The sequence below is a fragment of the Halichoerus grypus genome, chromosome 1 (genome assembly GCF_964656455.1).
Source record: "Halichoerus grypus chromosome 1, mHalGry1.hap1.1, whole genome shotgun sequence".
Lineage (NCBI taxonomy): Eukaryota > Metazoa > Chordata > Mammalia > Carnivora > Phocidae > Halichoerus > Halichoerus grypus.
Window position 1 is genome coordinate 176,978,529 of NC_135712.1, and position 25,512 is coordinate 177,004,040.

Sequence of the window (25,512 nt, forward strand, 5' to 3'; positions counted from 1 at the left end):
CATGGTTTGATCCCAGGACCCTGGGATCATGACCCGAGCTGAAGGCAGATGCTTAACTGACTGAGCCAACCAGGTGTCCCCTCACTCTCCATTTCAAGCCTGAAGTGATAAGAAAGAAAAGACATCAAACATAAGGATATAGGAGGCCTGCTAAGGAGACTACATAATGAGATCATTTTCCTAAACCATGGAGCAGAGAACACAGGTCACAAATTCTTGCCTATTTTAATCAGGGAAGTTTAAGAAAACGCATGTGAGCACCTGAGCTATCTTTCATTTTCACACTTTGATAGATGCATGGATTTTAAGACACTAATGTGCTCATAGAAAAATAACATCCTAAGTGCAATAATAAATGGTAAGCTGAAGGAGTCTCAGTGTCAGAGGGAGAAGCAGGAATGGTGAGAAGCATGATGAACTGAAGGGCACCTGCCATCTGTAAAGGGGGAACCTCCTTTCTCGGCTCCAGCAACTATTTCCATGCCAGATCTTCTAAGTTTTCAAGAAAAGCAGGAAATGATATTTTTGTCAGAAACACCCTTTTTTTTTTTTTAAAGATTTTATTTATTTGACAGAGAGAGACACAGCGAGAGAGGGAACACAAGCAGGGAGAGTGAGAGAGGGTGAAGCAGGCTCCCCGCTGAGCAGGGAGCCCGATGCGGGGCTCGATCCCAGGATCCTGGGACCATGACCCGAGCCGAAGACAGACGCCTAACGACTGAGTCACCCAGGCGCCCCGAAATGCCCTAAATTTTAAATGTTGGCTCAATTTTTAAAATTCTGTGTGATTCAAAGAAATAAATCACCTCAATTGACCCAAATATGCCTAGACTGCAACTGAGCCCTAATGAAGAGCAAGAACTATAGAAGCACAGAGGGGGAAGGAAATTGAGAATATAGTCATTGAATGTGTTCATTCATGTAGCAAGTGTATATTGAGTAGTCTTCCTATGTGCCCAGCACTATGCTAAGCACTAGATATGAATGAAAAACCAAGAATAAAAGGAGGAGATGATAAGGGATTGTTAAATCCAGCAAAAACTTTGAAATATAATAAGAAGGAAATTATAAAATCTATTGGGAAGAAGATTGTAGAAATCCAGGAAAGGAGGCAAAAAATTAAAGTACAGAGAGTTAAGAAAGAAGTGAATGGTAAATGTGTAGCCAGCTTCCCAAATGGGAGGTATGTGGCCAGGCTACAAATATTCTCACCCTCTGGTACTCACACTCTCCCATGCTGAATAGGACTGACTGGGTGACCAACAGGATGTTGCAGAAATAATGAGTGTAACTTCCAAAGCTAGGTCATACAAAGTGCTCTATATTCTAGTCTTCTCTCTTACTCTCTCTTAGGTCACTCACTCTAGGGATAGCCAGCTGCCATGCCATGAGAACCCTCAAGAAGCCCTATGGACAGGTCCATGTGGTGAGGGACTGAGGTCTCCTGGGAACTGAGCCCTCCTGTCAATCATCACATGTGGGGCCATCTTGATAGTGGGGCTTCTAGCCTCAGTCAAAACTTTCGGATGACTGAAGCCCCAACTGCAATAAGAGACTGTGGGATGGAAACACCCAGCTGAGCACTCCTGAATTCCTGACCCTCAGAAACTGAGCTAACTGGGGTGCCCCTTAATCTACTCAGGTTTGGGGTAACTTGTTATGCAACAGTAGGTAACTTACACAGTAGGAAAAGTAGAGGCTTTGAATATAAACCACCCATCCCAAAAAAGATAGGACAAAAAGAGAGTAAGTGGGTGTCAGGGAGGGAGTGTTAGAAGAAAAGAGTGCAGTAGTAAAAAGCATGGCCTTTTGAAATAAATCAGACATGAATTCAAAACCCAGCACCAACACCAGTGTCAGTGCGATGTGTCGTCAGGCAAATACGTAACATATCTAAGTTTCTGTTCCTTCTTTATCTGTGTTCTCAGAATAATAATAACTACTTCATATAGTTGTGATGATTAAAAGGCAGAATGGCCATGAAATATCTACTTGGCACATGGTAAACACTAGATAGACTTAAGTTATTACTGTTAGTGATCATATCATTGAAGGCAAACATCACATACTCTTCAGATCTGGCATTGCCAATCTTTTCAGGGGAAAGAGTACCATTTTTATGCCTCTCTCTCTCTCTCTTTTTCTTTCCTTCTTTCTTTCTCATTCTGAAATATATCAGAATCTTGATTAACTTTTTTAAGTAGCTGTCTTAAACTTAAGTTCTGTGTATCCAGAACATTCCAAGGAATCAAAGTACAGAATACAAAGCAGAAGCTAATACATCTGGAAAGAATATATTTGAACAGAAATCAAAATTGTTTCAAGAAAATGATACTCTTTTTTCCCTTTTGAGCAGTGTAGACATCACGCTTAGAATGCACATAAAACCTTATCTCACTGAGGGCAGATGGCTAATGTCAGCTCCATGTTTATTACTTTGAAGACAGTAAGTTTCTTCAATGAGAGCTACTATACATTAAGGAGGCACATTCTTAAAGTCTTCAAGGTCTTGGTGTTCTCATTTATAGCAGCAATTCATTTATAAATGGATGGATGAATAAATTAAGGAAATAATTTTAAGCAAAGTAAATTAGCTTCGGTGGTATAAAACTTTTTTTTCTTTTCTTTTCATGTTAATGATGTGCATCATCTACCCAAAGAATAGGCCATAATCCTTTCATGGTCAGCAACAAGTCAACACCAGCAAGAATTAAAGTTTGTTGTTACCAAAGATTGACAGGGTTTACACACTGGTTGTCAGATGTTGCTATTTTTCTAGGTGTAGATGTTGGTAGCATTTGAAATGTTTCTCCTCTTTGCTCTTTTCTCTCCAGGCAATCAACACACTCTTGTAATAAAATAATTCCACTTCCTTCAGAGTGGTTCAGTGGTTGGACCAACCTGATCTAGCTAGTTAATTAGTTAATAACGGGGCCTAAACCAGAAACTTGGTCTCTTGTTCCCAAACTTAGTGGGGATTTTTTTTTTCTACAATGCCAAGTATTTTAACAACTTTCTTAACTTGTGTCACCAAGTCAGCCATCTTCCCCTTCCAGTCATCCTGGTCATTCACATTTTCCCCTTACTCAAAAACCTATGCTGGCTCCCTTTTGCCACCCCTATCAATCCCAGATATTGTTACCTATCTTTCTCCCCTCTCTTACACAATTAACTGATTTTCCAAATGCTCCTCAAAATTGACTTTCTCACTGAGCAAGATTGCTTTCCTGAGGCAAATGGATCTCCTAAAAGGGACCACACCGATGTACTCTAGTCTGCGTGCTTCTTTCACCTCAGTGCCCTGCTCTCCACTCCCCTGCTTTTGAAATCTTTATAATCCCTCTGATGAAATTCCACCTCCTCCATGACACCTTCCTCAACTCCTCCAGCCTGTCTGGCTTTCCACATGCTAGGACTCCTCCCATTGCACTCAAAATCGACACTTTTCAGTTCAGAATTTGCTGTTTCAGTTGGGCCCACTCAAACCCATTCGTCATCCTTCTCCACCTGCTCTGTGCACCTGGAGGCTAACCTGTTTGGTCAACGTCAGTGATTCTCAAGCTGAAATGCCAAACTGCAGCAGCAGACTCCCCTGAAAACCTACTGAATCAGAGACTCTGGGGAGAGGCCCCAGCAGTCTGTGTTTTAGGAAGCCCTCCGGGTGTTTTGGACACAAGCTCAAGATTGAGAACCCCTCTTCTACAACCCCAGCTCTCCTGTTCTTTGGCTTTGCAATTGGTCACACAGTTTGGTCAATGTGTGACCCTAGCAGGAAGGAGAGAAGATTGAAAGATTGGGGCTGTTCTGGCAGGTTATCCCTGGTACACACCTTTGAAGCCTCTTTTTTACTTCATTAAGCCTTCTTTTGCTTATCTTACCATCCTGTTTTGCCATCCACTTTCTTTTGGGACCCTGACTGGTATACCTTCCATATTATTTTATAATCAATACAAATGAAATGTCCCAGGTATACTCTTTTCCTTGCCTTCCTGCCTCCCATCCCCTAAATGGTTGACCAATGAAGTCCAGGGTTTTTCTTAATTATTTTCTCAGAACCCTAGACTTCTTAGGTCATGTGTAGTAGAGACAGAATAATGGTCTCACAAAGATGTCCATATCCTCACCTCTGACACCTGCAAATATGCTTCCTTTATGACAAAAAAGACTTTGCTGATGTGGCTAAGTTAAGGATCTTGCCATGGAGACATTATTTGGACTTATCCTAATGGGCCTAATCTAGTCATATGGGTCCTCCTAAAAGGAAGGCCAGGAGGTCAAAATCCAAGGGGATGTGGCAAAGAAAGCAGAGGTCCGAGAGAGTGGGAGAGAGAGCCTTGAAGCCACTATGCTGTTGGCCTTGAGGATGGAGAAGGGGAACATGAGCCAAGGAAGACAGCAGCCTATAGCAAATGGAAAAGGCAAGGAAACAGATTCTCTCCTGGAGCCTCCAGAAGGAATGTAGCCCTGCAAACACGTTGATTAGAGCCTGGTAGGGTTTATTATAGACTTACGACTTCCAGGACCAGAAGAGAATAAATCCGTGTTGTTTTGAGCCACTAAGTCTATTGTAATTGGTTATAGCAGCACTAGGAAAGTTACACAAATGGCTTAGAGAAAAGGGGTGTCTTGATCAAATATGTCTGGGAACTCCTGCATACTGTACCCTGAGAAATACTGCACCAAAGAACCGTTTTGAAATTCTTGAAACCTACTGCTTCCCACACTTTTCTCTAGGAAGGCTATTGACATTCCACAGATTGGTAGTTGTAGTAGTAATGGCACTTAACATTTGGAGAGTGCTAACTACACTCCAGACGCTGTGCTACATGCTTTCAATATCAATTATCCAATAGCCTAAAGAGGTGATTGTTACTATTACTCTTATTTTACAAAGTGGTAAACTGAGGTTCAGAAAGGTTGGTAATTTGGTTCACGGTCACATGGTTCATAAGTGGTAAAGCTCAGATCTCCAACATTACCTAACTCCAATTACCATGTTCTCAGTATTCCATTCTATCTTCCTAGTCTTGAGAAATACTAAACAGACCCAGGCTACCTTATGGCTAAAGTGAAAACCCTAATGCATGATGCCCAACATCTTTACCATTACCAAATGCACCCCTGCTCATAGTTTAAAATAGTCCATGTTAATACCATTGCTAATATCACAGCCATGTGCAGAATGGAAAGCTATTTTAGTCTGGTTTGAAAGCAGCTAGACCAAAGGAGTGTGTATAAAGTTAAGGCAACTTCTTTCTATGAGGAACAGCTTTCTGATATAAAATAGCTGAAGTGTGCAGATGGGCCATGGCCACAAAGGATTAGTACATTCAAATATAACTCAGTAGAGAGACTCCATTCAGAAGTCACAAGCCTGTCAGCATTTCCCTGGTTTGCCCATAAAAATTAATTATTGGCCAAAAGTAACAAGAAAGTGTCAGAATGTTAGGTGGATAATATTTCTACAGGCAATCCTAGCTGTACATAATGTTGGGGGGATTTACAGAGGAGAGAAGCTCATACCGCAGAGTTAAAAGAGTTTGTATTTCTAAATAAAGGTTCATCATTTAAAACTCTTCATAGGACCTTGTGCTTTAATTTTTTTAAGGTTTTATTTATTTGAGAGAGAGAGAGCATGAGACAGAGAGAGATCAGAGCAGGTAGGAGGGGTAGAAGGAGAAGCAGACTCCCCACTGAGCAGGGAGCCTGATATGGGCCTCGATCCCAGGACCCTGGGATCATGACCTGAACCAAAGGCAGACGCTTAACTGACTGAGCCACCCAGGTGCCCAGACCTTGTGCTTTAGATGTGTGTTTTAATATGTACACATGCTGTTATACTGGAATATTTTATTGGCATGTGCTTAAAATCTTTTGTGATAACTACAGAAAAAGTTTGTGCCTATAATTCTTCTAAATAATTTTTCTGTCTTTGTTAGTCTCTATGTTAAATATTGTGAATTACTTTAACATATGTAAGTTCTCATGAACATTAAGCAAATTTTAAATTAGTCCCTCTATTTTAATAGTTTTTTATGCAAATTTATACTAAGAGACTTTAAAAGAAAAAAACTTCTATCTAATTTATAATTCTTTATCCCCAAAATAAGTAACACTAAATGCAATTTTTTAGTTCTGGAACAGAAGCAAGACACTAGGAAGAAATCTGAACACGGTCTGGAGTTTAACTCATAGTGACGCATTCATGTTCATTTCCTGGTTTTAACAAATGTACTGTGGTTATGTAAGATGTTAACATTAGTAGAAATTGGATAAAGGATATATAGGAACGCTGTAATATCTGGCAACTTTTTTGTAACTCCAAAATTATTCCCAAACAAAAAGTTTATTTTAAAAATTAAAGAATGTCACTCATGTCAAGTCATATGAGTCTAATAATTCTGTTACTTGCATGTGCTGACAAGGGCTCAGAGGACATCTGAGTCCTAGCATTTCACTCTTCCCATTTCCACAGCCTATGTTTAGATACCAAGCATCTAAATAGGTGTTCAACCAGGAAAATAGGGCCAATGAGCAAAGCAATAAAATGTCCTGTGGTTGACACTTCTAAGACATGATGGCTGGTTTGTTTAATCAAATTCTTTTAACTTGATCCACATCTTCAGTGAAGAGCTGACTCCCTGCGGGTGCCACAGGGTACCGTTCGAAATACAAAACTCAACCTCAAAATATCACCTCATGGCCCATATATATCTGACCACTTGGAACTTATTTCTCTTCTGTTTCCCCATTTAGATTGTGCGCCCTTCTAGAATAGGAGCCACCAGTGAACCCCAGCACCTCGCCTGACAGAGTGGATGCTCAAACATCATTTGATAACCGGTGAGTCAATGAATTAACTAGCTGACATTTGTATTCAAAGAGTCTTGCAGGATGTAAAGAAAGGACTGGATACCTTGGGTCGGCAGTGAAAACAGAGGTCTGGGGCCCACATGTGTATTTTTCAATCAATTAGGCAACAAAATTCCCAGTTGCCTGAGTCATCAATGTGAATTCAGAGCTGAATCAGCCCAGGCACAAAGAATATGAGGAATAGCTCTCTCCTTAGGAATTAAACCATTCAAGCCAATCCCTGACACGGTGAGGGTAAAGAACAATGCTACCACAGTAAAACATGACCCCACATATTCTAACGTGGGAGGGCTCCATTTACCCATTTATTGGACAGATCATTTTTAAGACCCAGGGACTCGTCAGTGAATAAAATGAACAGGAGCCCTTGCCTCATGAGGCTCCCAATCTGAGGGTAAACAAGGGAAATAAGTACACAAGATGATCACAGGCGGGTGGGCGCCCCTCCACAGCATCAGGTCCGAGGAAGGAGAGTACTTGGGATTCCAAGTCTCACGTCCTGCGCAGGCCGCGTGAGCTGACAGAACTTGGGTGTTGGCAAGGTGATGGCGAGCATTAAGTAAAATGATATGAATGCTCTTTATTAATCAAAAGCACTTTAGAAAGTACTAGAAGGCAATGTGTTTGTTCATGTCACTATTTCTACAGTCATTCACTTATCACACTTTCACTGGGCTCCTACTTCGTGCCAGACACCGTCACAGAGACGCAAAGATAGAGAGAAGGTCAACACGCCTCTCGAGGAGTCCACAGGCCAGAACGGGAGACCGCAGAGCATTTCTGTGAAGGCCAGAAAAGCAAATGTTTTTAAGCTTCATAGGCCATTTAGGGTCTTTGTTGCATATGCTTCCTTCTTGTTTGTTTGTTTTTGTAAAACTTGATTGATATAATTTTTACCATTTTTAACATGTTTCTAAAGCGGCCTTACAAAAACAGCCCAGCAGCTGGATTTGACCCATGTGACCTATGTTGCAAACTGCTGATCTGGAAGCCTGACAGAATAAGAACTATGTAGCATAATCCATGCTGAAATTCATGTCTGTGCTGTCATTATTGGCTACTTTCTGATGTCACTCTCAGAAAACAATCCTGTACATTAGCATCCAGCATCTCACCCCATTTTCTACATGGAAAACCATGAGGGCAAGAGTAGAAGAGGTAAATTCATCTGCCTCTTCCTTGCTGTCCAACCCCAGTTGGTTCGAAGCAGCGATATGACTGAGCTAAATACTTCTTTCTCAGGCTTCTTTGTAGTAAGAAGTGGCCTTGGGCACAGTTCTGGCCAATAGTCTGTGAGCAAAATGCCACTCAGGTTTCTGGGTAAATTTTTGCTTTCCTAATGAAAGAAGAAGGTGCCATCCATTGTGCCTTGTTCCTGTTTACACTGGTATCTGGGGTGACAGCCACCATCTTGGCACCAAAAAGCAACCAGAATGATAAAAGAGCCAAGGGATTCACAGATGGACTATCCTTTAGATCACTGAGGCTCTGAGCCAACCAGTGTGAGCAAGAATGCTCTCTCCAAACACCGTTACATATTTTGTAGGCCACTTTCAATCTGTCACTAATTGCTAAAAGCATTCTTGGTTAAATAAGTTTAGTCGTCTACAGAACATATCCCACAGCATTTGTGACAACACTGGCATGAGGTGAGAGGCCCCTGGGCTCCTTCATCATCATTACTGTCATCCTCATCATCACCCCCACTATTAATGTCTATTGAACATTAACTGTATTATTTTTATTACCTTGCTATTTATCAGTTCTTCTCTAATTTATTATGTAATTATTGTTTAATAATCAAAACAGTTGCCTAATTATCATCTAATTATCAATTATCTATGTATTATCTAGTATCACAACAGCGCTCAGACAGAAGCTATTAATAACATTAACCTGAGTCACAGGGCTTCATTTGTTCACAATCTCATGGCCAGACAAGGATTTGGAGCAGTCTGACTCCTGAGGCCTTGCACTTAACCCCCTGCATTTCATTTCTTCAACTCTGTCACACGTCAGTCAACACAAATAATAAGTATAAAGGTTCAATTCTAGAGTCGGCTGACTCAATGGGTAGCTTTAGTCACAGTGACCCCGGTTCTCAGACAAATCCCAGAAATAAGCCTCAGCCTTTGAAATTAGCAAAGTTGAACAAGTCTGTCACTTAATTTCCTTTTTCTCCCCAGTGTTAGGAATTATTGTCAGTGGGAACATGCAGTTTTCCAGAAGGTGACAGCTCAAGTAGTTTGGCATTTGAAAATTACCATTATTAGTTTTTTTGCTGGAGTGGGGGGTGGGGTGGGAGGGATGGGGTGGCTGGGTGATAGACATTGGGGAGGGTATGTGCTATGTGAGCGCTGTGAATTGTGTAAGACTGCTGAATCACAGATCTGTACCTCTGAAGCAAATAATGCAATATATGTTAAGAAAAAAAAAAGAAGAAGATAGTAGGAGGAGAAGAATGAAGGGGGGGGAATCGGAGGGGGAGACAAACCATGAGAGACGATGGACTCTGAAAAACAAACTGAGGGTTCTAGAGGGGAGGGGGGTGGGATGATGGGTTAGCCTGGTGATGGGTATTAAAGAGGGCACATTCTGCATGGAGCACTGGGTGTTATGCACAAACAATGAATCATGGAACACTACATCAAAAACTGATGATGTAATGTATGGTGATTAACATAACAATAAAAAAGAAAATTATCATTATTAGTTTTAGCATGTTAGCAATTTCTTCCAGCCTCATGGTTTGCAGATTTTTTCTGAATCTTTTAACTAATGATGAGATGACATATTTGATTTGTTTTCAGAGTTCCTCCAAGATTCTATCCCTAGTAAGACACCTGAATTTTAAACATTTCTATTGAAAAACTAAGCCCTCAGTTTAATCTTCCTGCATTTTTATCCTCTTTATTTTGATGCTACCAGATTGGTCTTAAAGATAAAAGAAAGAAATTGAAAGTCATTAATATTCATTTTTCTCATACATTAAATAATCAATGCTCTGAACAATCTGGCAGGTCGGTTAGTCTGCGTGCTAATCTTTGGCTTAACTCTTGGGTGATCATTATCCTTGTCATATGAAAACAAAGCGAATGTTAATTTATGCGGTTTTACATGAGGCTAGGGCACAAAGATGTAAAATAAATAATAATCCTGATAACCATCATCATCATCATAGCAAAGCCTCAGACGAAGTCCCAGGTAATAATATAAACAGTTGACACCTTATCTCTTTTTTATTATGATAAAATATATGTAATATAAAATTCGTCATCTCAACCATTTTTAAATGTGGGGCACAGTTCATTGTCACTGAGTACATGCACAGGTACAACCGTTACCAACATCCATCTCCAGAAGTTTTTCATCTTTCCAAACTGAAACTCTGACTGTTAAAACCAAATTCCCCATTCCTCGCTCTCCCGGCCCCTGGCAAGCACCACTGCACTTTCCGTCTCTGTGAATCTGGCTACTCTAGGAACCTCGTGTAAGAGGAATCCTATAGTATTTCTCCTTTTGTGACTGGCTTATTTCAACTAGCATCATATCCTCAAGGTTCATCCATGTTGAGGCATGTGCCAAAATTCACTTGCTTTTTAAGGCTGAATAACAATGTATTGTGTGTACACACCACATTCTGTTTATCCGGTCATCTGTATATTAGTGGACACTTGGGTTGCTTTTACCTTTTGGCTATTGCGAATAATGCTATGAAGGTGTAAAAATACCTCTTCAAGTCCCTGACTTCAATTATTTTGAGCATATACTCAGAAGTAGAATTGCTGGATCATATTGTAATTCTGTGTGTAATTTGTTCAGGAGCTGCCATACCGTTTTCCATGGCAGCTGCACATTGTACATTCCCAACAGCATTGCACAAGGGTTCCAATTTTTCCACATCCTTGTCAGCACTTATTTTCTGGGCTTTTTCTTTTTTTTATATAATATCCATCTTAATGGGTGTGAGGTGTGAGGGGTTATTTTTATCTCCATTTTGTACGTGAGGAAATTGAGACACAAAGAGATCATATAGCCTGCCTGAGGTGACATATTTATTATGTGGGACAGGGATTCACACCCAGTAGATGGTGGCCCAGAGGCCACACTATTCTCCACTGACTTTTTAAAAACAAGAGCAGCTATCATTTAATGAGCATTATAATGTGCCAGGCATGGCACTAAGCATTTTACATGAACTATTTCATCAAATCCTCACAATTAACCTGAAAGAATGTTCTTATTAATTGTCTCGACTTTTCTCACAAGGAATATGGAAAGATGTTCAGTATATTGTCCAGAGTTACTAAGCTAGTAGATGGGAGAAGTGGGATTTGAACCCATGTCTCTGAATCCAGGACTTTAACAATTGATCTCTATCTCATATTTAGTTTTAGATAAATGATCATCCTGTTAAATTCTGTATCTTTCTTGTGTGTCCTCCGTAGAGAGATTTTCCCTTCCCTACAGTTAATCAAAGTCCTTCAAATTGTATTTCGTAGTGATACGGATCTGTTCATTGTCTCAGAGAGGCTTATGCTGGCATTTGAATGCAATTCCTCAAGGCTTTCTGATGAGCTCAGTAAGTTGAAACATGCACACCTAATGTAACATTCCTTCCCAGGTAGAGTAAGTTGGCAGGACCTGACTTTTCATGGAAGCTGTGACTCTCAAAAAGCCTCTCACTTACCACTTATTCCCTCCTAGTTACCTACTTGTTGTTCTAAAGATATTTTTTTCTGACTGGTAATGCTGAAAACAAAATTTTCTCACAGTCTCTCTCACTAACTCCTTCCTCAACCTATTGTCATGTCTTTGGGGCAGATGAGCAAATTTTACCACCTGCACTCTTTGGTATGCCCCCAAGACCAATGTCTTGGTGTCCTTCAGGAAGTTTGCTAACTCTTTCCAACTATTATTGTCATGGTTTTGTCACAGATGAGTCCCCAAAGAAGTGGGAAATGTTATTCAGAATAATGGGACATAAGCATGGTTGAGTGGTTATGAGCACAGACTTTGGCGTTCATTCAGCCTCAAATCCACTCAATCACTTAATAGATGTTTTATTTTGGGTGAGCTATTTTAACATCAGTTTCTCCATCTATAAAGCATGGATAAAAAAAGTCTCTGTTTCATAGGATTTTAAAAGGATAAATGAGATCATATTCATAAAAAGCATAATATTTGGCAAATAGTAAGCTCTCTATAAATGTTAGCTGTTCTGTTAAATCTCACCAACCAGAAGATAGCATTCCAAAGGTAGAAATTAATTCGTAGTGACATACGCAGCATAGAGGCTTATATATAGTAGGTGATCAAGAAAAATTTGGGGATGATGATTTCTCATTATTTTGATGGGATAACCATGACGTTTTCAACATTGTGACTCCAAAATCACAAGTTTCAAGACTAAGGAACATGAAGGACAAGGGTAAGGAGGGCAAAGAGGCTAGGGGAAGCAGGCACGGGAGGCAGGCGCACACAGGAATTTCAGAAGTCATCATCCTGTGAGATCCAACCTTAAGGAGTGCTCACACTTGACGCCAAAATAAGTTGGCTAGAGTCTCTGTGTGAAGAGACAGATTGTTGAGCAAGGAGCTGCATGTCTAAACCATTCCAGCATCTTGCCCACCTGAGGAGTTGTCCTGACTCTTCTCCCCAGTGATTATTCTGCTTTTCCACACCCACACGCTGGGAAATTTCTCTTCTCTAGGACATCCTAGGCCAAATCATCTGCATTTGTACTCTGAATGCAGTCAGGCCTGGCAGCATTTTGCTTGTAATTGGAATGTTGTAGGGTTGTACTAGAAAGCCTGCCCAACACTTACGTCACTGCTGGAATTTGAACTCTATTTCTTTTCTTGTTGTTCTGGAACTGAGCTGCCCAGGATAGTAGCCACTATACACAAGCACCTATTTAATGTAAATTAATTAAATTTCAATAAATTTAAATTTCAGTTCCATTAGCCATATGGCAGGTGCTCATTCGCCATATCTGGCTAGTGACTATTGTATTGAATGGAGCAGATATAGAACATTGACGTCATCACAGAAAGTCCTAGTGGAGAATTACTCTAGAAAATAAGATCAAGCATCATGAAACAGTAATTCTCATGAGAAATTGTCATAGTTACATGAGAAGCAGGGGGAGCCCTTGTTTCTCATGTATACTATGGTGGTTTTAAGACACGTCATGAATTCTTTGCCCCACCACCCATCAAAGTGTGGACTCTAATTCCCCTTTTCTTGAATACGGACCAACTTAGTGACTTACTTCTATTGAACAGAATGAGATGGATGTGATACTGTGGAATTTCTGAGCTTATATTAGAAAAAAATGATAGAGCTTCTGCTTCGCTCACTCTCTCTCCTGAAATGTTCACCCTTGGAATCTAGCCACATGCTATGAGGAATCCCAGGCTACATGAAGAGGCTACATGTAGGTGCTCTGGTCAACAGTTGTAACCACAGTCCCAGTGGACACCTTGCTTATACTTTAGACATGGGAGCCTCTGCAGACTCTAGCCTCTGGGCCGCCTCCGCTAATACTAGGTGGAGCAGAGACATGATATTCTCACTATACCCTATAGATACCTGAGCCCAATGATGTTTTTGTTTTAAGCCACTATATTTATGGTGCTTCATTGTACATAAATAAAAATTTGAACATAAATATTCTCAAAAAGTAGCACAGTTTACATGAAGCATCACTAGTGAATGCAGTCCATAATGAAAAGATGTTAGAAGAACCACGAGAATCACTCTCTTCAGTGCCTAATTGAAACATCAATGGTGAGAACATGAGACAAATCAAAAGAGTAGGAAAATTATAATGTGCTTTTAGAAATGATAACTGTCGGACACCTGGGTGGCTCAGCTGGTTAAGCATCTGCCTTCAGCTCAGGTCATGATCCCAGGGTCCTGGGATCGAGTCCCACATTGGGCTCCCTGCTCAATGGGAAGTCTTCTTCTTCCTCTACCCCTACCCCCCCCCCCCCGCTTGTGCTCTTGCTCTCTCTCATGCTCTCTCTCATGCTCTCTCTCTCAAATAAATAAATAAAATCTTCTTAAAAAAAAAAAAGAAATTATAACTGTCCCCACCACCAACTACAGAAACTGCACCTTCCTCCAGTCCCACTCTCAGGGGCTAAAAACATGGCAACATTTTTGTGCTTGCTCCTCACAACTTCTAACTCATTGTCTGCTCTACAGTTCTATCTAGGGGTTGTAGTCTGGCTGGTAGAGGACTTTTCTCAGTATTATATCTGCATAGAACCCTTGATGCTTTGAATAATGTTATGTGTGATCATTTGAACAAAATGACAAAGATTACTAAGATGCTTTGATTCTTAATTCACATAAAATTGGAAAAGTGTTCACTGTCCATGTAAAAATTATGCTTCTTTATCTGCTTTAATTTTGATTCATTTTATATTTCCCCACAAGCGTCCCCTACAAAAAAAAAAAAAAAAAAAAAAAGACTTACGAGCAAGTAGCTCATTTGCAAGTATAGGATGAAGAAATAAACACAGGGAAATGAATGAGACCAAATACACGGATGCATTACTGACAATACTAACAACCTCTAGGGGAATCTGGGTGCTAATGCCATGGGGCTTTCAGAGAAGCTGGATGAAATGCATCTCAGGTCCACCCACCCCAAAGGAATGAAAAAAGAAGCATTTACCAGGGGCTCCTATTCTCCGTGGATCAATTATTGCCCTATACACTGTGCCTAGGTGAATGCCAAATGGATTGCCCAGGGCATCCCACACCACAGCATGAGAGAAATCCTAGAACAGAAAGCAGGAGACGTACATTGGAAGCCCCAAAGAAAGCATTTTAGCATTGGCTGAAGCATGAGTGGAACCACCGCTTATCGCAGATTGGCTAAAGTAAGAGGTGAAGATAAGAACAGATAAGAAGTTCTGAGGTGAGACACACAATGTGTGTGATACAGTCTACCCTTTGAACCACTCAGCTATGCGTTTACTCTCTCAGTTCAAATAATTACCCAGTTTCTTTAAAGTGGCAGCCACCACAATCTCTGTAAAGACTTAATGCAAGGGGGTGAGTGAACCAGCCAGATGACAGCGTCAGCCAGCCCTGAGGCTTGAATCGATACTCAATAGACCTCTTTCCACCAACCATTCTGGATACCCTTCCCCCTTGGCTAGCACTTCAGCTGGCATGTTTTTCTGGGAAAGACTCAAATATCCACCTTCAGAAGGTCTGAGCCCTTAGTTTCCTTGCCACTGTGGGACTGGTTATTGCACTTTCCCATAGACAATTATCAACGGGTATGGAAAAAGCAAGAGACACCCCGAATGAATGCCCTGGGTTTCAGGCTTACTTCTCACTGCCTCCATTATGGAGCAGCACCTCCATCTTCTCATGGTGAGAAGAGTCAATTACATTGACTATGATGGTGATTCTTTCCTCTGCCTTCTAGCCTCCTGTCATGAGAAATTGCAAGTAACCCACACCTCAGTTAGACAACTGAGTTATTTGAACACACTTCCACTAACTGATCCTTTGAGATAACTATGTCCTTTTGCTACACGTAATTTGCAGAGGAAGCATGAGAAATAAATGCATACAAGGATATAATGGGGTTTGAAAAAAATGGATGTTCAGACAGAGATGACCTGTTAATGTCTCAGTGTTCAAACAAGGAATCAGTCTCATTTTGTGTGTGTACTAACCACTCAAGTTTCAGAATTTGCATCCATCTGCAAAGGAGCAGCCATCTGAGTGGAAGTGAACAGCCAAAAAAATTGTTTTAAAGCTGCAGGCTATAGTAAGTACACCGGTTTTACTTAGTATGCTTATTTAAGATAGCTTTCAGCATAGTGAGGAGACATAAATAGCATCCCTTGGCAAGTATACTGGTGTATTTTACAATAATTTTCCATACTAAGAATTGCAGTAGAAACCCATCATAGCAGATGCCTGGTTTTATGCTGCATCCCATTAGCATGGCTTACTTCCTATTCTAGTCACAGCTGCAGTGGACAATTCTACCCACCTTATGCTGGCAGGGGACACTCACCTCAAGTGCATGGCCACACCTTATATCCTACCTTAGCACCTTCTGTGGCACTGCCGGACTCTACTGGGCCCATAGCAAGCCCAGCCTCTAAGTGTGGGGAAGTTAATGCCTCCCATCCAAAAAGGGATAAGAGCTAGTAGATAAATCTTCCAGCTTCCCATCTTTGGAGTAAACAATTCTGGGAAGCATTCCACATGTATCTCTCAGCTGTTCCAGCCCAATCAATGTCCCATTTCCAAGAGTGACAGCCTCAATGACGGCTGTAGGTTTTTGTTCCTTCCCTGTTTTACCCTCCTCATTCCCTCACTCTTGATCTTGGATCTTGGGATCACCTCCCACATAAACTTATGTTTATTTCAGAAAAAGAAATTTATCAGGAATAAATAGGGGCATTTCATTGATAAAAAGGTCAATTCTCTAAGAAGACTGAACAGTGATAAACATGTATGCATCTAACAACGGTGTCAAACATGTAGGGTAAAAACTGATAGCACTGCAAAGATAAATAGTTAAATCAGCTAATATGGTTAAAGGTGTTAATACCCTCTTTGGGTAATTGATAGATCAAGCAGGCAGAAACTTTGTAAGATACAGTAGATCTGACCAACACTCTTAGTCTACTCAATCTAATTGATACCTACAGAATACTCTACCCAAAAAACAGCAGGATACAGATTCTTTTCAATCTTGCCACAGAATATTCACCAAGGAAGACCATATTCTGAGCCATGAAACCAAATCTTAACAAATTTATGTTCTCAGATTACAATAGAATTAACAAATAACAAAACCCCCAAATACTTGAAAATTAAATAACACACTTCTAAATAACACATGGTAAAAAAAAAAAAAAAAAAGTTTCATAAGAAAGTTTAAAATATTTTGAGCTAAATGAAAATGAAAATATAACTAATCAAAATTTGTGGAGTTCGGTAAAGGCTGTGCTTAGAAATTCATGGCATTCAATGGATATATTAGAAAAATAGAACAATCTAAAATTAGTAATTTAAGTTTTCATATTAGGCAACTAGAGAAAGAAGAACAATCCAAACCTAAATGAAGCAGAAAAAAAAGAAATAACAAAAACTAGAGAAATCACTGAAATTGAAAATATGAAGTAATAGAGTCCACAAAACCAAAAGCTGATTCTTTGAAAAGATCAATCAAATTGACAACCTTCTAGCTAGGCTAACCAAGAGAGAAAGAAAGAAGATACAAATTACTAATATCACAAACGAAAAAAACCCATCACTACTGATCCCATGGACATTGAAAGTATAATCAAAGAATATATGAACAACTCTATGCCCACAAATTTAATTATTTACATGCAATAAACCAATTCTTTCAAAAGCACAAACTGGGGCGCCTGGGTGGCTCAGTCGTTAAGCGTCTGCCTTCAGCTCAGGTCATGATCCTAGGGTCCTGGGATCGAGCCCCGCATCAGGCTCCTGCTTGGCAGGAAGCCTGCTTCTCCCTCTCCCACTCCCCCTTCTTGTGTTCCCTCTCTCACTGTGTCTCTCTCTGTCAAATAAATAAATAAAATCTTTAAAAATAAATAAAAAGCACAAACTACTAAAACTCATACAAGCAGTAAAAGGTAATCTGAATAGGCCCCTGTTTATTATAGTAATTAAATTAATAATTAATTAAAAAACCACCAAGCTCAGCTGGTTTCACTTATAAACTTTCACAAACATGTAAAGAAGAAATGATACCAATACTCCACAGTCTCTTCCAGAAAATAGAAACAGAAAGAATACTGTCCAACTCATTCTAGGATGCTGGTATTACTCCATTACCCAAAAAAGATAAAGACATCACAACAAAGGAATTATAGATCAATATCCTCAACAAAATATTGCACATGAAATCCAATAATATAGAAAATTATACAAAATTACCAAATGCGATTTATTCCAGATATGCAAGATTGGCTCAACATTCTAAAAGCAGTTAATATAATCCACATCTATGGACTACAGAAGAAAGATCATATGATCATATCAATTGATGCAGAAAAAGCATTTGCAAAATCCAACACTCATTCATGATAAAAACTCAGCAAACTAGGACTAGAGGGGAACTTCCTCAACTAGATAAAGAACATCTATCAAAAAATTTTAGAGTAACATTATCTTCAATGTTGAGAAATGGTTACTTTCTCTCTAAGATTAGGAACATGCATGGCAAGGATGTCCCTTTTCACTGCTCTTATTCACATATACTAGAAGCTCTACCTAGTGCAATAAGAAAGGAAAATGAAACATATCCAGTTTGGGAAGAAATAAAACTGTCTTTGTTCACAGATGACACAATTGTCTATGTAGAAAATCCCAAAGAATTGAAAAACAAAACAAAACAAATATAAAAACAAAACCTCCTGAAGCAAACAAGTGAGCATAGGAATATTGCAGGATACAAGTTTCATATACAAAAGTCAGTTGTTTTCCTATATACCAGCAATGAACAATAGGAATTGAAGGGGTTTTTTTAATTACCATGTATGGTAGCACAAAAAATAAAATAATTAGATATAAATCTAACAAAATATGTACAGGATCTATATGTGGAAAAGTATAAAACTCTGATTTAAAAAATCAAAGAAGATATAAATAAATGGAGAAATATTCTGTGTTCATGGATTGGAAAATTCAATAGTCTTAAAATGTCAATTCATCTCAACTTGATCTAGGGATTCAACAACCCAATCAAGAGCCTAGCACACTAATTTGTAGATATCAACAAACTAATACTAAACTATATATGTAAAGGCAAAAGACCTAGAATATCCAACATAATACTGAAGAATAAAAACAAAAATTTAAGACATACTACCAAATTTCAAGACTTACTGTAGAACTATCATGACCAAAAAGCATGATATTATGAAAAGAATAGACACATCGATGAATGGAACAGAAAAGAGAGCCCAGAAATTGTTTCACACAAATATAGTCAATTGATCTTTGACAAAGGCACACAGGCAATTCAACAGAAAAAGGATAATCTTTTCAAAAATAGCACTGGAACAACTGGACATCCATAAGCAAAAAAATAAAATTAAAATAAAAAAACGAATCTAGATGCTGATTTTATGCCTTTCACAAAACTTAACTCAAAATGGATCATATACCTGAATGTAAATGCAAAGCTATAAAATTTCTAGATCAAAATATAGGGAAAAAATCTCTAGTGATCTGGGGTTTGACAATGAGTTTTTAGATATAACACTGGAAGCATGATCCATGAAAAAAAATTGGTAAGTTGGACTTTATAGAAATTAAAACCTTCTGCTCTGTGAAAGACACTATTAAGAAAATCAAAAGTCAAGCCATGACCTAGGAGAAAATATTTTCAAAAGGCATATCTGATAAAGGACTTGTGTCCAAAATATACAAGTGTTCTTAAAACTTAACAGAAAGAAACCAAACAACTCAATAAAAAAAAAATCAGAAAAACCAAACAGAGGCCTTGCAAAAGAAAATGTACATAGCAAATCAGATATATATGATAAATGAGCATATGAAATATTTATTAGGAAAAAAGATTCATTGGGGAATTACAAATTAAGGTAATGATGAGATATCACTATACATCAATTAGAATGACAGAAATTTTTAAATTTACAACATCAAATGCTGGCAGGAATGTGGAACAAGATCTCTCATTCGTTGCTGGTAAAAATGCCAAATAATACAGCCACTTTGGAAGACAGTTTGGCATTTTCTTAGAAAGCTTAACATAGTGTTAGCATAAAATTCAGCAATCATCCTCCTAGACAGTTACCCATCTGATTTGAAAACTTACATTCTCACAAAAACTGCCTGTGAGTATTTATGGCAACTTTATTCATAGCCACTAAAAAACTGTAAGCAGCCAAGATGTTCTTTAGTAGGTAATGCATTAACATACTGTGGTACATCCATATAATAGAATATTAGCATTAAATGCATATATTTGAAATTTGCATGTATTTTGTTAAATTCATCTACTTGTGCTATTAAGGCAGAAAGAAAGAAAGAAAGAGAGAAAGAGAGAAAGAAAGAAAAAAACAAAGAATCTTAAATGCATATTGCTGAGTGAAAGAAGCCAGTCTGGAAAGTCTCCATACTCTATGACTCCAATGAAAAGACATTCTGGAAAAAGCAAAACTGGAGCAATGGGGAAAAGATCATGGTTGCCAGGGGCTTGGTGGAAGGGATAGGGTTGAAAGGGTGAAGCATCAGGGAGTTATGGGACGGTGAAACTATTCTGTATGATCCTGCAATGGTGGATACATGATACTACATTTGTCAAAACCCATTAAACTTTACAGTACAAAGAGTCAACCATAATGTATGTAAATTTTCAAGAAATCATTTAGGAGGTTGGAGATCCCAGGACGGAATGCGGAATGGGATGAAGCAATCTGACAGTATTACAAATGTATGAGACAATCTCTCTAAAGGGGGTCGGAGAAAAAGGTGCTGACTTAACTTTGGAAATGTACAGAATCTATAAGTTCATCGTAAAGAAAAGAAGAGAATGTGTACAGAAGCACTCTTTGCTGGTGATAGAGCTGATTAACATAGGAGTGTAGGTCAACAATTCTGATACCATCAAACATGTATATTGAAATTAAACAAGTAAATGGATGGTGGATAGTGGGAGCTATCTGTTATGTTGAGTTGGAAATTTATGGATATGAGAAGGGAAGAGGCAAGAATGACCCATGTGATAATGGATTAGTGTTGGAGACATTAGTATGAACTCATGTTTGGCTCACTTTACATACAGAAATTTGCATATAGAAATAATTATAGATACGTATATATACAGAAGTTAGTAAGCACATTCATTCATTGTAGCAAATCATGCTAATGTAAGGTTTAGGGGAAACTGTGAGGTATATGGGGATTCTCATGCTATCTTCACAATTTTTTTATAAATCTAAAACTGTGCTTTAAAAAATACAGTTTTTATATATTTCCTCGCTCTCTCAGCTAGGAATGCATAGAAGCAACGGTACCACAGTAGCAATGAGCTCACCTAGGGTCCAGATACTGATTTCTAATACCATTCTCCAATAAAAAGGAGCTCAAGCTCCTTGGAGAAATGGCTGATTCAAGGACTGGGCAGAAAATATACAAGATAAGCCTAGAGAACCTTGTAGAGCCAGGAAGTGAGAAGTACTAAAAAACAAACAAACAAACAATAGCAACACATAACCAGCATATGGGTGAAGGCATGTCAAGGATATAACAGGAGCTAACTGAAAGAGCTGTCAATGACCAAAGCTGGAATAATCTGAGCAACAGGATAAGAAAAGGAGGGCTGGATTGCAACTCAAAGTATGAAATAAGTATCCATGAATTCATATTGATACAAGTAAATGATTGAATGCATTTAAAAAAGAAAAAGAAAAAAAAAAACCCTCCTGTGCAGAAGAATTCCAAGATGGTGGAATTCAAGGAGGTGGAGCATAATTCCCCACTCCGTAAGTGTGTGCTACACATAGTGACTTCCTTCCCCAGAGTGGAAAGGATGACAAGAGAGGGACAAACCTAACAAATACCACCTCATCCAGGAGATCAAGGTCAGTATCAACAGTGATCTGCCATGTTGTAGTGTGTACTCTTGATATGATGTGATGAAAATGAACCTCTGTGGTCTTCCTCTCAAAAATACATCACTGCAGTCTAATCATGAGGAAAACATCAGACAAATCCCAACTGAGGGACATTCTACAAAATACCTAATCAGTACTCCTCAAAACTGCCAAGGTCATAAAAAATAAGGAAAGTCAGGGGTGCTTGGGTGGCTCAGTTGATTAAGCGTCCCACCCTTGATTTCGGCTCAGGTCATGATCTCAGGGTCCTGGGATTGAACCCCGTGAGGAGCTCTGCACTCAGCGGGGAGTCTGCTTGAGATTTTCTCTCTCCCTCTGCCCCTCCCCCCCACCTCTAAAATAAATAAATAAATCTTAAAAAAAAAAAATAAGGAAAGTCAGAAACACTGACACAGCCCAGAGGAGGCTAAGGAGGCATGAAGACTAAATGCAATGTGGTGTCCTGGATGGGCTCCTCGAACAAAAAAAAAGAACATTAGGTTACAAGAAAAACCTAAGGCAAATTGAATAAAGTGTCAATATTGGTTCATTCATTGGTTCAATATTGGTTCATTCATTGTAGCAAATCATGCTAATGTAAGATTTAGGGGAAACTGTGAGGTATATGGGGATTCTCATGCTATCTTCACAATTTTTTTATAAATCTAAAACTGTGCTTTAAAAAATACAGTTTGTGTTTTTAAAAATCCATTTCTTTTTTTTTTTTTTGGTAAAATATTTTGAGTTTTTTATTTAAATTCCAGTTAGTTAACACACAGTGTTAAAGTAGTTTCAGGTGTACAATATAGTGATTCAGCACCTCCAGACAGGTGCACACCTTAATCCCCGTCACTTATTTCACCCATCCTTCCACCCACGTCCCCTCTGGTAACCATCAGTGTATTCTCTATAGGTAACAGTCTGTTTCTTGGTTTGCTTCTCTCTCTCTCTTTTTCCCTTTGCTCATCTGTTTTATTTCTTTTTTTTTTTTTTTTATGTTCAGTTAGCCACCATATAGTACATCATTAGTTAGAGGCAACCCACGGAATGGGAGAAGATATTTGCAAATGACATTACAGATAAAGGGCTGGTATCCAAGATCTATAAAGAAGTTCTCAAACTCAACACCCAAAAAACAAATAATCAGTCAAAATTGGGCAGAAGACATAAAGAGACACTTCTCCAAAGAAGACATACAAGTAGCTAACAGACAGATGAAAAAATGCTCAACATTACTAGCCATCAGGGAAATACAAATCAAAACCACAATGAGATACTGCCTTACACCAGTTAGAATGGCCAAAATTGACAAGGCAGGAAGTAACAAATGTTGGCGAGGATGCGGAGAAAGGGGGACCTTCTTATGCTGTTGATGGGAATGCAAGCTGGTACAGCCACTCTGGAAAACAGTATGGAGGTTCCTCAAAAAGTTAAAAATAAGAACTACCCTATGACCCAGCAATTGCACTACTGGGTATTTACCCCAGAGATACAGATGTAATGAAAAGAGGGGGCACATGCACCCCAGTGTTCATAGCAGCAATGTCCATGATAGCCAAACTGTGGAAGAAGCTGAGATGCCCTTCAACAGATGAATGGATAAATAGATGTGGTCCATATATACAATGGAATATTACTCAGCCATCAGAAAGGATGAATACCCACCATTTGCACAGACATGGATGGAACTGGAGGGCATTATGCTAAATAACATAAGTCAAGTAGAGAAGGACAACTATCATATGGTTTCACTCATATGTGGAACAAAAGGAATAGCACAGAGGACCACAGGGGAAGGGAGGGAAAACTGGAGGGGGGTAAATCAGAGAGGGAGACAAACCATGAGAGACTATGGACTCTGGGAACCAAACTGAGGGTTTCAGAGGGGAGGAGGTGAGAGGATGAGGTAGCCGGGTATTAAGGTAAGGCACGTGTTGTGATGAGCACTGGGTGTTATACACAACTGATGAATCATTGAACACTACATCAAAAAATCCATTTCTTAACAAAGTAAATGGAAGGCGACAACTGAGTGAAAGCAGCACAGTATGGGATGGGGGTGGGAGGTCTGGGCAAGGGGAGAGAAGCATGGGAATCTGAAGACCCTGTTCTATTTGAGGCCTTTTACTACTTGGTGGCATGACTTAACTTCTTAGAATCTCAGTTTTCCGTGCTCATTATCATAATAGTAGTTAACATTTTAGTAAAATTCATGAGATCAGGAACGCTGTCTGGTGAATCACTGTATCCCCAGTGCTAAGAACCGTACTAGTACCTCACAAATATTCAGTTATTTCTCGTTGAGTGAATGAATGATGGAGAGAGGGAAGGAAGGAGGGAAAGGAGAAAGGGAGACAGGGAGGCCGGGAGGGAGGAACGGTGGTCTGTGCTCTCTATTACTTTAGGGGAGACACTCAGTAATGCATGTTGTATGGACTATTGTTCTTCCATACTTGACAGCTAGGGCACAGTGGCTTAGAGAATTTATATTTCTTGCCCATACACAACCAAAAAGTGACGTAAGCAAGTTCATACCAAGCCATCTGGCCCCAAATCCCCACACACTTAACCCGTACCTTCTGGGGCCCTTAATTTCCTAATGCAAGAGCAACTGGAAAGGAATCTGCCCTCTCTCACTCCCCTGCTCCACGGCTTCCATGCCCTGATGGAGTCACACTAGAGCATTTCTGGGGCCGCTTCTATGGTGGCAATTACAGGATTCCACAGAACAGAATCTTCTCTTCCAAGATTCACCCTTGCCTCGTTCTGTTTCTGTTTGCTCCCCACCCCACACTATTTATCTGTATCTGAACTTTGCTTAGATAAAAGCACCTCATCCATAATTTTTCTTTCTCGGGATCCTGCAGGGGAGACAGGGACAAAGATAAATGTCTGACCTCAACATTCATTTTTATGATAACAATATCTTGTCCTGCCACACACAGGCCCCAGCCTACTCAGCGGGTCCAACTTTAAAGAATAATGGGGGTGTGGAAGGCAACAGAACAGAGACCTTTCCCTTTAAACACCAGGATGATAAAAAGCTGCTCAACCCAGATAGCATCAGACAGCTCCAGCTCAAGGAAGGTCTCTTCGCTGGAGTTCCTGGTTCATGTTGTTGTTGTTTCACCCCTAAGTTCAGACCTAATTGTAAGATAATGACTTTAGAGCAAGATAAAACTCAGGGAGAATGTCAGATTGTGGAGAGAAAGCTTTTATTTAAATTAAACATCTTTGATGGTAGAAAAAAATAGGGCATATGTCAATTGCTATTTTACAGCAATCATCTAATTGCTAAATTCCTCCTTAAGCATAGCACTTTTTTTTTTTTTTTGGAAGAGGGAAGAGCAAAGACAAGTTCTTTTCAGTAAAGATTCCAATCCGTCATCTTGTGTATTTTAAAACAAACTGATATTTCAGTAAAAAAAAAAAAAAAACTGGGCTTTCAATGTACTACTCAAGATAAAAGCTTGCATTCTGCACTGTATGGCCACTTGAATTTTTTTAAATGCTTTTGCAGTTTTTAGAGCAGTTGTAAGCTCCACACATTTTTTCCTGAGTGATAAAACTGGGGGAGATGTTTGCAAGTCATAATGTTCCATAAATGGCTCCAAATCTATGGTTGCACTATAAATATATTAGGCGATCCAAAAGCTACTTTGTTGCATTCACTGGTGCTTTCAGAGTCTATAAATTAGAGAGCTAAGCCATGTAAACAGCAAATGAACAGTCACGAAATCACCCTGGGACAAGAGGCCCATGCCGACTCTTCAGAGTGTTCTGTGTTTCTCCGCTCCCAGGCATTTCTAAATAAATCATGGGTGGAATGGAGTCAAGACTCCCCTCCTCAAAAGACACCCAGCGGGCAAATCGACACTGATGTCACATTCCAACCAGCTAGAACGAGGATGACTAAGGTGATCCATATGGTGAAGGTTCATCATGTGACAACTGCATCGTCCTCAAGGGACAGTTCTGTCTTCCTGTCAGAACCCTT

General features: G+C 39.4%; 1 long non-coding RNA gene across 1 annotated transcript in view; it reads left to right on the forward strand.

Moving 5' to 3' along the window:
* Window positions 1–25,512, forward strand: part of LOC118519368 (uncharacterized) — a 100,090-nt gene that overhangs the window by 23,590 nt on the left and 50,988 nt on the right. Inside the window, exon 2 of the long non-coding RNA XR_004909140.2 lies at window positions 6,757–6,843. This is a non-coding gene — a long non-coding RNA (uncharacterized LOC118519368). The remainder of the gene's footprint in view (window positions 1–6,756; window positions 6,844–25,512) is intronic.